The following is a 14,030-nucleotide window of genomic DNA, read 5'->3' on the forward strand; positions in this document are numbered from 1 at the left end:
TGGCGCAATCCAAGAAACACTAAATTAAAATTTTTTTCCTCCTCGACGTTTATTTTTTTTTGGCTTTGACAGGGGGCTTCCAACATAGGTTGACTTAATCAACTTTAGTGTTTCCTTTTAGCGGCACCACCTCGCACTTGTGTGGTTGGTGTACCAACCTCCAGCTCCGTGTTTGAATCGCGATAGAGGCACATTCGTTTGTCTACTCTTTCGGAATTGACTCGAAAGTGCAACGCATCTTCAGAAACATAAGATTCTAAGAAAATTACCAGTCATCTTCCTGAGTCTACTATTATTTTTTAATTAATATTTTTCATACCCGGATCAATAAAAACTGATTAAAAATTTGGAACTAATGAGAATAGTTAATAAGAGTTAACTGTAGGTATTATAAAATTTTAGTCTAAGTTAGCGGTCATCAACTCAAACACGGCTAAGGGTCAGTCACCTAGAGGTAGGCTATATCAAACGTGGACCCCGTAATGAATAATATTCTACGTGGGCCATATTTTGTGAATCAAAACACAAGCTGAAAAAGAAAAATATAACTAAGGCCTTTTTCTTGTGTGCCGTGCCTTCACATCGTATCAAATAAATATCGAATTTATAACCATTTTTGCACTCAAAATTTAATGATATGTAAAGTTAAGAAATTTTCACAATTAAGGCCGTGTGTGGATACGAAGCTTTGGAAGCCATATGCCTATACTTAGGCACGGGATGAGAGTTTGCGACATCGGGACTAAATAGTGGTTGAAACGAACTCTTTCTTTCTAAGTTAAACTCTCTCACAAGCATAGGCGGATATAAGGGGAGAGCCGATAGGGATGATCGCCCCAGCGTTCAGTGAAAAAAATGGAATTATTGACATAGGCGGAAGGGTGAAAGTGAACATTCCACCCCATCGTTCACTATACGTACCCTTGGTAATTTGCCCCCCTCCTCCCGTACGAGGAGTCTATCTCCTTATGCTCTCAAGATGTCACATTATATCGTCACTGACAGCGAGCATTATGACCAGGATCAAGCTCAAGGACTTTTGGCTCGGTGCGAGAAACAATTTTGCTGCCTTCTATGGTATCTGTGTGTGTTTATAAGCCTATAATTATGATAAGGTTTTCAATAATGGCATATCTATAAATTGATAGAATTTTAAATTTCAATCTTGGGCCTCTGTTAAGCAGTTAAACTCAAAACAGACTACGTGGTTAATGTATTTTCAATCCCGTTTTACATTACACTATATTGCCAAAAGTCTGTGTTCTTTTTTGTAGTTTAGATATTTTCTCAAATTTCTAGGAAGATACTGGGCAAATAGTTCTGAAATTTTGGTCATGGGAACACTATGCTTGTACTCACAAATTCCAGTGAAAATGTAGTCATGAGTGCATTTAGGAGATCGAAAAAAAATTAAATAAGAAAAAAAGGTTTTTGATTAACCCTGTATTATAAAACACTGCAAATGATTTGTAACTTTCACAAAATATTGTACCTACTTTTTGTAATACTTGTGTGCATTTCCGTGAGAATATCACATTTATGTACGAAGATAGAAATGTTTTCTACAAAAATTCCAACTTTCATCACATTTTTTTTTGCTTAGAACATGCAGAGTTTTCAACCGTTTTTTATAAAATTTACAGAAAAGTCTTCACAACACATGAAACACTGTGTGTAGGAATTAACAATGTGACAATTTATTTTTTAATGAGACAAAAACATTTTTAGAAAATGATTTTTAACCACCCATGCTTAGAAAATATTTATTTTATTTTTTCATAGTTTGGTTGCTAGATATATAGTGCAGGTCCCCCCCAGCATGGCTCAACCCACACGGGTAAAGGGACAGAGAACGGACCTTGTCTGTTCTCATATACTGTATATGGTGCAACTTATATAAAAATTCCAGTTGAACGTCGTGAAAATTCAGAAAGATATAGGCGATATCGTGAGCTGTAATTTAAGTTTATTAGTTTTTGGTTGATATTACCTGGATGATAAGGGATTTTCCATAACATCGTATTTCGATTGTTTTATGTTATTTGATTATTTCAAAAATAAGCCCACAGCTTTATGCGAATGGGCGAAGACATGTGTCTGATGCTATATAAGAGAAATGCTTGAGCATAACACATGTGTATGATGTCAAAATAAAGAAACTACACAAAATAATCAAATGATAGAAAATGATCGAAATACCAATTTGTGGAATCCAGATATTCTCAGCCAGTAACTTCAATTACAGCTCACGATATCACCTATATCTTTCTGAATTTTCATGACATTTACCTGTAATTTTTTTCTACATTGAACTATATATTTGGCATTGAAATTATTTAAAAATGAGATATTACCTGCTCTTGAGCAACTAAAAATTATTTAATAAAAATATGCATATCTCATTAAATAATAAACTGTCACATTGTAAATTCCTACATACGGTATCTCATGTATAGTGCCAACGATGTTCTGTAATTTTATAGAAATTCTGTAAATTTTATAGAAATTTGTTGCAAACTCTGCATGTTATAAGCACAAAAAAACATGCGATGAAAATTGGAATTTTTATAGAAAACATTTATATCTTCGTTAATATACGTGCGTAAATACACACAAGCATTGAAAAAAGTAAGTACAATATTTTGTGAAAGTTACAAATCATTTACAGTTACAAATCATATAAAGGTTGATCAAAAACAGTTTTTTGTTATTTAATTTTTTTTTGTCGGTTCCCCTAAATGCACTCGTGCTAAATTTTCACTGGAGAAATTGTGAGTATGAACATAGGGTTGATATGAACTCCTCCCAACCCGATCATGCCCCACCGCTCTGTCTCAATGAAGAGATTTTAGCAAGTGCTCGAAGAATACCTAGGCCATGGCGGAAGCTGTGCATGTATGTGTTGTGTATTTTTATGGGCATCTTTTTATCAGCCACCTCGTTGGGCATTTTGCCTGTTGTGGCGTTGTATTTGTATTTGTATTTGTATTTGTACCTAACGTGAAGTCTGTTTCTGTGTAATGCATGTTATGTGTAGTGTGCTATCTGCCATAAATTTTTCTAACTATGAGTGAAGTGTAATGAATGAATAATTTGTATTGTTTTGTAGGCCTGTTGCTCTCTGTGGCGAGACTTTTCAACAGGGATATCAGCTCACATTCGTGCCTCGAAGTTGGGAACCACAGAAAATCAACTTCAGCCGACCACCAACGGTGGGGTTCGAACCCTGACCTTCGCGATGCGAGTCGGTCACTATGAGCACTCGACTACCACAGCGGGGACGGGTTCACACGTGACCGAAATTTCAGAACGATTTGCCCAGTATTCTTCTAGAAATTCGAGAAAATATCTAAACTTCAGTAAAGCCAGGTTTTATTAGGAGCAGGTTTCTACAGCGCGCAGCGTTGCTGCACTCGGCGCAAAAGTTTTACTCCTAGAAAAACCCAGCTTTAAGGCCACAGACCTTTTGGCAATATGGTGTATTTTACGGCCTGTTACGGCTGCACCCTTCGCAGGATCTCAAGTCTCTCCGGCCCTGATTATGTGACAAGCTACACGATTAATTTCTACCCACGAAAAAATATTGTTTTCTCGTTTTTTTCGTATTCACTACAGCTGCATTTTGGAAAAATACTTCCAATAACCAGCAACTCAAGATCTCTCGATTAGCATTTATTGTACTCTTCTTTCGTACATCACTGGCTTGTTAGTAATTAAACTGTGCTCTGTAAACCTCGCTAATTTATTTTCCGAGTTAGGTATTTAGACTTTTCCCGTTTCTTTCCCAGCCAGAAGTGTTGCAGATGTGTAGAGGTTTAATTAGAAATTTAATTAGATTTGCTTTCTCTAGAAAAAAAAATTAACATTTTTCCCCTAGGGACCTTTCATTCCGAAATTATTCGAAAGCTTTAGGATTCTTCTAAGATGTAAGATTTAGATATAAAATTTATCTGTCATCTAGTTTAAACAAGGCCACCCTTATCAGACGGGGGTCCGGTGAGAAAATAATTTCATTGCTCCTTAGCCCCGATTTTATATATTTTGTGGGGGGAGGGGAATCGGGCACCCAGAGATTTATGCGTTATCGCAGAATATACACGAATGCTGAAAAATATCTATTCACTTATGAAAATTCACTATTAATGAGAGAAACAATCCCAGGATTGATGAAAATTCAGAATTAATGGGAGAAAAAAATCCCAAAATTGATGAAAATCCAGAATTAATGAGAGAGGAAATCCCAAAATTGATGAAAATCCAGAATTAATGAGAGAGGAAATCCCAAAATTGATGAAAATCCAGAATTAATGAGAAAGGAAATCCCAAAATTGATGAAAATCCAGAATTAATGAGAGAGGAAAACCCAGGATTGAGATAAAAATCCGAGAATTAATGAGAGAAACAATTCTATTCTAGAATTGTGTGTGTGTGACTGAAATTCAGAATTAATGAGAGAAATAATTCCAGAATTCATTAAAATTCAGATTTAATGTGAAAAATAATTCCCGAATTGATTGGAATTCAGAATTAATTCCCGAACTAATTGAAATGCAAAATTACTGACAGAAATAATTCCAGAATTGCTGAAAATTCTAGAATCAAATCAATTAAAAGTCAAACACTTTGTTTATTACGAAAAAAAAAACGTATCCGATACAAGAGTAAATTTTTTCAGTTCTATTACCGTAAGTGCGAGGTGCACTGTGACCACACCTGTCGCACACCCCTAAGGGTGGCTCTAAATTGATTAAGGTTCGCATTGGATCCTGGCGAGTCTGTATTATCTTATTTGCTTTTTAATTGTAATTTTTAGATCTTAATATGATCATAATCTTTTCAGCATCCATTTCTGTATGAGAGATCATATAGTCTGATTAACGATTAGATTCAATAAATCATTATTAGGTTCATCAATGTCGAACGTATTAAAAGTCCTGTCTCGAGTATATTTTTATGTCGATAGAGGGCAGCATCACAACTGTTTCGTCGGGTATGTAGAAAATGGCTGAATATGCACTGTCTTATTACGTTAATATAGAGTGAAACCTCGCTACAACAATACTCGATATAAAGATAAATCTCTCTGATACTTCTTCCAAATCGTATTTGGAATTGCCTATAGTCAAATGTTAAACTCCTCTCGATACGACGATATCCATTACTACGATAAATTCCTCTATATCGATACTTTTTGAGATTTTCAAACCGCTACAGGTAAAAAAACAGGTTCAAACCGCCGATTTGTAAAGGTGCCAACAGCAGCATAAATTTGATGGCACGTGATGATAATGATGTCTCTCGATATAGCGATCGTCCCTCTACAACGATATTTTTCTTGGTCTGCAGAATAGCGTTATGTCAAGGTTTCACTGTATTAGATACAGTACTGAAGAGTTACGATAATCCGAGACGAACGAGCTCGAGGTCAACTCGGTTTACAGAAAAAAAAACAACGAAAAAACAATAGAAATAGTTTTTTTGAGGGGGGGCGGGTGCTTAGACTTATTATTCGTACTTACTCTTTACTCTCACCTATATTGTTCTTAATTCAATGACTTAGTTTGAAGGTTCCCAAACTTTTTCCACCCGCAGGTCCCTTTGGCCTTATCATCGTTTATCCGTGGCTTCCCCGAATAGTCCAGAAAAGAATCACTCCAAAGTCTAAACAGGCAGAAATCATTACACCAGGTATCTTCAACGCATTGCGCGCGGGATACTTGTGGACCGCGGACTCTTTGATAAAATTATGTCTTCATTGAGACAGAGCGGTGGGCTATGACCTGGTTAGGAGGAGGATGTTCAGTTCCACACAATGTAGCAACAGTGTTTATCAATGTTATCAGTGCCACTTTAACGCATGCCTTCCCCCCCCCCCCCCCCGAGTATGGCCAGGGACCCTCAAGAAAAGACGGGGCCTAAAAAAATGAGATCTGGTTGAAATTTTCTAGAGTAAGCATGTAAATTTGCTCGGTAAGTGCTCAGAAAAATCACTTGGTCCGGAGCTCCCCGATGCTCATAAGACGGCTCTGATGTTTAGTCGAAGGGTAATGTCGCAAATTTTGTACTTGTTCTGCGTCATAACATGGCAACTTAATGCATTTGCATATTTCTGATTTCTACATCGTGTTACAGCTAAAATGTGCTCGGGATGTATGAAAACACTGTTTGCTATCGAAAAAGTGTCGTTCATATTCAATTCCACAAAATTATTAAGTGTGATACTTCTATGTCCGCAAGGAAACAGATACATCTATTAGGGTTGATGAAATGAAAAGAGGTGAAGAGAGCCTATGGTGATAAAATCTACGTACCACTTATAAGTTACTGTCTTGGGGCCAAAATTACATTGTTTTGTAAGCTGGTGTATATCCTTCTCAAAAAAAGGCTTGGACTCTGGCCAAACCAATCTTCCAGAATGTCTTTCAAATCAACATCCGGGGCTGACCTATTTTCCTATATATGCCTTGGGTGACGGCTGGGCTGCAACTAGATGCTTGGTCAGCTGGGACAAGCACGCATTATAGTGCCAACTTGTGATATTTAAGGAGTGGTTAAAGGTTAAATTTGCGCCTCTTTTGGTCCAGCGGGTCTGATGCCCGTAGGATTAGACTCGCCTGCTCCCCTCAGTCGTGTCCCTGGGACAAAATACCAGTGAAAGAAGTCATAGAATCACAGGTACTTCCCAGCGAAATTTGGCTAGAAGATTGGTTGTTTGCTGGGACCTTGTAGGCGGGCATTATCATAAAAAAACGCAATACCCACAGTCAACATTACAGAACGTGTGTTCTTTATTGCACGATGAAGGTGTTGGTTGCACTCTACGACTTTTTGTTGACGGTAGAAAGCGGTTCTTGTTATTTGAAGCTCCATGGTTCTAAATCAGATTTTGGTTGGCTCGAAGCTTTGGTCATGAAAGATGACGAAGGATCGCTGCTGATGGAGTTCTTTGGTCATTGATTAAGATAACCGAGAATCGCTTCTGACTGCGATCTTTTATGAAGACCATAGGTGGTACGGACTGCGTGATCATTTATGAAGACCATAGGTGGTACGGACTGCGTGATCATTTATGAAGATCATAGGTGGTACGGACTGCGTGATCATTTATGAAGACCATAGGTGGTACGGACTGCGTGATCATTTATGAAGACCATAGGTGGTACGGACTGCGTGATCATTTATGAAGACCATAGGTGGTACGGACTGCGTGATCATTTATGAAGACCATAGGTGGTACGGACTGCGTGATCATTTATGAAGACCATAGGTGGTACGGACTGCGTGATCATTTATGAAGACCATCAAAAATCGTTGCTGATCGAGTTACTTGATTATCGAAGATGACCAAACTGAAGTTGTGCGAATGTACACTCCAGCCTACTTTAATTACTTCTTATCAAGGACTCCTATCTCCGAACGCGTTAATGTCATGCAGATGCAACCAATCCTCCAGAATGTCGCACGGTGCAAAACACGACTCGTGCCGTGCAAAATGTACTGCTTATTTTTTCTGCAGTGTTTGTCACTTCATCATTTGATCACACCCACTATATCAAAAACGTTGATTATGCACTCTTAAAATATTTACATTATAAATTGAAGCTATTTCTCCGAACAAGGTAATTAGGGTTGATTTCATCTCGTTTTCGTATAAATTATAAAAAAATCATCACACGAATTTGAATTCTTTGATATGTGTACAGACAATATATATAAATAAATAAATAAATATATATATGGGATTAAAGAGCTCCAGGCTGTGTGTATTCAAAGAAAAAAGAAACTGTCTCGATAGAAATGGGAAATGTTTGACCTGAGGAAAAAAAAATAAGCTTTTGCGCAAGACACTAAGAATGTCCAGAAAATAGTCTTGAGGACCTTTCAGAAAAGTATATATATATATATATATATATGGTCTACAAGTCAGTTGTTTGACCACGATCTTTTTCTTTATGGACTTTTCGGCAAATCAGAGCTACGAAGGGATACGAAAAAAAGCCCAAAATATCATTCGGAAGAGTAAGAAGAAGAAAATACTAGTATTACGGAGGTGCAAGTACTCAGATTTGATATCACGTCCCTCGGGTGCAGTGGCAACGTTTTTCCGGAATTCCACGCGCTTTTGGTGGACGTGATGAGAGATCCTAATAGCTGAACCGAAATGTGGCTACAGAGAACAGGAGAAAGAAATGAACAGCTTTCTGAACATTTTAGTTCTGTTGCGGAAATATTTTTTTAAATTTTTTATTTTCTATTTTTCCAGAATCTCGCTCAGTAGGTCGAATAGCCTCCGGTGCAAAAAGCATTGAGATAGGATCTATTGAGAGATGACCAGTTTGAGACTTGCATTTGAAATAAAGCAAGAATATTCAATATTATTATATTTTTAAGTTTGCATAATTCTTAGTCTTTCTAATACTAGAACATACTTGCTTTGTTGACTTTGCCGAGTTTCAAAATTGAATTTTTTCCATTCAACCCGTTGGTTAAAAGTCTAAAATAAAATTTCTATATTTGGTTCATGGTTCGTAGATACGATTTATTTAGTTTTAATTTTAATGGGTCACCTGTTTTTGGTGGGCCCCCACAAGGGACAGAGCGGGGGCCCATGCTTGGTGTTGGTGGTGTCTTTGGTGGGCAGTCACCCAGCATAATAAAGTGACTTTGCCCACCACCTGATTTGTGTATATAACAGGGTAATATTGCGGAAACAGGGTACCAAGAGAACCGCAATAACGGCAAAAATTACCCAAAAAAAATGCGATGAAATTTTATTTTTAAAACACAACTTAATTATGACTCTCTTAAAGCGGGTTTAAGAAATATTACAAATACAAATACAAATGCAACGCCACAACAGGCAAAAGTACACGTTAAAGTTAAAATTAGGCAAATTATATATATTAAAAATTCATTTCTTATTATTAGGACGTAAGCTTTCTATAAACAATGAATTTCAAAGTAATTTCGAAGAGTACGAAGGAGAAATTTAAAAAAAAAAAAGTACGGAACCGACAATTTCACTGCAATATAAGTTAATATACACAGAAAACAACTTAACGTAGTTCAAAGCTTGGAAGCTCCAAGTACGTATTGTCTTTGAAAATACGTTCTTTGAAAATACGTGTCAGAGACAGTACCACAGCTGGAAATGCCCCAGACTAAACTTACCCTATTCGGGGGAAAGGGAATGCTACGGTAGTTATTGGTAGGTGATGTATGATGTTTGACCTCCATACAAGAGATGAGATAAATGTTCTTTCGAAGAAAAAAAAACCATCAAAACGATGATTTCTGACAATCACAATCGAGCCCGCTTATAGCGAAATCGGATACTATGAAATATCGGACATAACGAAATTTTTCCCGTTCTAGTGAACCTGCAATACTATGAAATATCGGATATAACGAAATTTTTCCCGTTCTAGTGAACCTGCAATACTAGAACAATGTTAAGAATATCGCTTGCAACTAGGGCTCGGATTTTTATAACCTAAAAGTCTCAAAAATATGCAAGCATTCATGATCTAAAAACGTGAAAATATGACCTTAAAATTTTCCCATTATTTCATTTCTTTTTCAGTTATTGCTTCTTATCTTATTCAGTTAAAAATGAACAAAAAAAATTAATCAAATTACCTTTTCAATTGAAATTCTCTCAAACAATTCAAATGATAACCACATCTACCATATGCACAATAATTATTTTTTAGTACGTCATGGAATCGCACTGGATTTTATAAGATGCGGTTTGAAATGTTAAAAAAAATGTTATGATTGTTTCTCCCAAAATGAATATTTGAAGGGAGTGCAATAAAACCCCTCTTAACGGTCACCCTTCTTTTACGGACGATTTTTTTTGTCCCACCGGTGTCCGCAAAAGTGAGGTTTTTGCTGTACTTTGCAAAGATTTTTTTTTCAAAAATTCTGGAAAAATTACCAAATGGAGTAATATAACGAAGTTTTCAGCAAAGAATGTAATATTATTTTTGATTAAGTTTTATGATCAAGGACTCTTTCAGAAAAAGTCCGAATGTAAAGTACAGGGTGATCATAATTAAAGTTTGTTTTTGAAAAGCTATAAAAAAGAACCATTGTTCAGAATGACCTGATATTTCACCTGAATAAACAGAATATAAACTGTATTTCAGTTTCTGGCTTAAGAGCGGTAGATCTGGCCCGCGGACTGAAAAGGTTGTGCACCCCATGGTCTATAGCAGTGATTACCAACGTGGGCGTTAACGCTCCCGGGGGGGGGGGGCAGTAGAACCTACGGGTATAACATAAGATCCTATGGATTAGATTGAGTGGGGGGAGGATGATGGGAGAAAAAAATTTCTGAAAAGGGGGCGATGGGACAAAAAAGGTTGGGAAACTATGGTCTAGTATATGGGGGTCTAATATTTTATTCAAACCGATGTGAATAATTTTAATTTTAATTGCAATTAAATTTTCTGTCCAAGAGCACCTATCACATCTTCAACCCCATCGAACTACCTCTAGTTCGTCAATTTGTCTTAATAAACTCGAGCATTTATCTTGTATTGGTTATAACGGATATCGGATATTGCTTTTTCAAGTTCCCGTTTCGACTTCGTTATATTCGGGATCGACTGTATTAACAACTTCTGTTCAGAAGCGTATTTATAGGGTGGAGGAGGGGGGGGGGATTAGCGGGCTATAACCAAAAGAGCGTAGGGAGTGTGCAAGAATGTGAGCGATCAAAACAGTGTGCAAGCATGTGAGTGATCTGAAGAGTTAGGTGACCAGATGAGTAAGTGACCAAAAATGGGACTTATAGAGTGTGCAAGCGTACGAGGGACCAAGTCACCAAGTAAGTGAACAACCAAAAGAACTACAGTAATACCTCGGTTTTCGTTGACTTTGGTTATCGTCGGTTTCGGTTTTTGTTGATTTTTTCCGCGAAAAATTTGTCTCGGTTTTTGTCGGTTGCCTCGGATTTCGTCGACGTGCCCAATTGACCTCGCTGCTAATTTTTGTTCTCCTGCTCAGTATGGCGTTGTTTCTCGTTGTGTGAGCTTCACCTTGCGCATCTAGCGAAACAATTCCATGGAACCAAAGAAAATTTCCAGAGCCAGCAGCCCTTCGAAGAAGAAGGCCAAGAACACGATAGAGTTGAAGAAGGAAATCATTGAAAAATACGAGAGAGGCATTAAGATTGCGGTAATCGGAAGCATGTATGGGATGTCGCCATCCACGATAGGTTTCCATTGAGGCGAAAAAGGAAGCAATAAAGAAGGCTAATGTAGCGAAAGGTTTGAATGTGCTAACGAAATAGAGATCGCAAGCAATTGAAGATGTCGAACAGTTATTACTAATTTGGATCAATCAAAAACAGTTAGATGGCAATTCTGTTTCGGAGGCCATCATATGTGAAAAGGCCAAACCGTTGTATGCCGATCTCATTAAGAAAATGTCTCATACGAGTGCTAGTGTACTTATTTATTTTAAGGCCAGCAGTGGCTGGTTTGAAAAATTCGAAAGGTGCACTGGTATGTACAGTGTTACTAGGCACGGCGCAGGTGCGACTTCGGACAGGTCTGGGGCTGAAAAATTTGTGTCCGAATTCAAATGAACTCGAATAGTGCCCCAGCAAGTGACCCTATATCAGCGGTTCTCAACCATTGTTGACTCACGAAGCAATTTTTGGTATATAATTTCTATGGTGGAGCCCCGTAAGCATATTTTTTATTTATTCATCAAAGTTACTGATTTATTTTTATTATTCAAAAATATTTATAATTATTTTTTTTCAAATTTACTGGGCTATTTTTTATTTTCCTTGAGTGGCCGCGGAGCCCCTGGAAGTTCGCACGGAGCCCCAAGGACTTCGCGGAGCACGAGTTGAGAACCACTGCCTTAGATAGTTCCTTGATGCCTAAGGTCCCTATGGAGGGGGATTTTCCTTTCCATAATATCTGCATCTCTCTCTCCCCCCTTCTCACCGTCTTCCATACGCCTAGAAGAGTCTTCAGAAAGGTACAAAAATATAAATTCCATGTTAAATTTTCATATTTATTCTTTACATTAGTCTTTCATATTCATTTTTAAAATATTAAAAATAATAATGTCTTATTTTATTTTTAGTAAAATTAAACACTATATTTTTATTCTCTATAAAATGTGGTTTTTTGTATTATTTTGGAGAGTCTAGAACGAATTAATTGGATTTACATTGATTAGTATGGAAATAATTGCCTCGGTTTCGGATTTCGCCGATTGTTTTCGAACGGATTATCGACGAAAATCGAGGAATCACTGTACTGACAAAAAGTGCAAGCACGTGAATCATCAAAAGGTGACTTGAGTAGACTTGAATGATGATGTGAATATATCAAAGAGTGCGAACAAGATAAATGAGTGACCTAGAGAGTGCGTGAGCATGGGAGTGACCAAGAGAATGTTTGAGCATAGGAGTGACCTACAGAGCAAGGAACTACTTCAGTAAATGAGGAAAAGAGTGATCAAAAATGACCACGAAAGTGTTCAAACATGGGAGACCAAAAGAGTAACTTGGAGGTAGAGGCGTTATTCACAGGGACTGAGGCGTTATTCACAGGGACTGAGGCTAAGCAGGCTACAGCCTATGGCTGCAAATTTGCGGAATGAGTGGCTCAGAAAGTTCGACTAGAATTGGAGAAGGGCGGAAAAATTAGAATAGCTCACAGGCGACAAAACCATAAATACGCCCCTTCTGTTTAGAGGTTGTGTCACAACAAATAATTTATGCCAAGAAATTTTACATGTAGTACATTAGACCGGTGTATGCATTATAAACCTGGACTTCGTACCCGAATATCACGAAAATTTTGAAGGAATTCGCTGATCCAAAGATCGATGCAGCATATGTAAACACAGGCAAATACAATCGCAAATGCATACGCAAATGTACTTACTCGGTGCGTCACATATCCAGATGGAATATAATTCTACCTGACAAGTGAAATAAGAGTGCATATAACTTCCTATTTATTATTTTAGTTTTCACTGGAACTCCAGTTCACTAAAAATAAGTTCTATATGCATATAACATTGATGAAGCGCGCAATAATTTCAGTGTAGGCACGCTTTTGCAAAGTGCAAATATTTGTCAGCTGATGTGTGAAATTACCAGAGGTAAACACTGAGAGTGTTTGTTTGCTGTACTTCATAATGAAATGGTGATCGATTCCCTTTAAACTAACTGCAATCCGAGCTATGACGCGTTTTATGCTAAATATTGGAAGGAAGATGAATGTTTAGAAATATTTTTGTTCACATGAATATAGATCATACATAGCATATAGGTTGTCAAAATAGAATGGCCAAATAACTCATGAAAAAATGGTTAGTGGATGAAAACGTTTGTGTTGCATTTGTTTGGGAACAAGTAAATTTTAACCCTATCAATTGATTTTCCATATAGTTTGCGAATCTTACCGATATATGTCGATGTAGACAATCTCATATACTTCTGAACCTTTAGAAATATAACACATATAGCAGTACAATACTTCATGTGAGGTCAATTGAAACACTAAACCTTTTCAAAATCCATAAACTATGGCGGAATTGCAACATTACATCTGCCACATGAATTATTACAAACTACGCATTAATGGAAGTATCACAGAGACAGCACGAATTTACGGTGAGCGTTTTCCCCACAGGCGGTTGCCCAATCCAAAAACATTTGCGCGCTTGCATTGGCAGCTGTGCAAAACGGAATCCTTTCTTGCTTCCCGGTCTAATGCACTGTGACGCAGATTTGCATACGGTTTCTTCTTCTTCCCCAGGTTACATTTGCATGTTTGATGTTCTTTTTCTCCCGATAAACTGCAACAGGAATGCCGTTTTAACGTTTGCGGAGTGGTCGTTTCGAAATACTAGCTACTTCAGACTGCAGCGTCACCAATCGGCAAAAGTTGTAACTAATTTGAAAACTAGTAGTTTTCAAAATTTACTGGTGCCCTAATAAAAGTGTGCAGCAAACCGTACTTCTATCTCGCTTTTTTTAGTTATTCACCTTC

The sequence above is a fragment of the Pholcus phalangioides genome, unplaced genomic scaffold, assembly GCF_987345545.1.
Source record: "Pholcus phalangioides strain wild (caught in Gottingen) unplaced genomic scaffold, Ppha-v1.0 ptg000039l_1, whole genome shotgun sequence".
NCBI lineage: Eukaryota > Metazoa > Arthropoda > Arachnida > Araneae > Pholcidae > Pholcus > Pholcus phalangioides.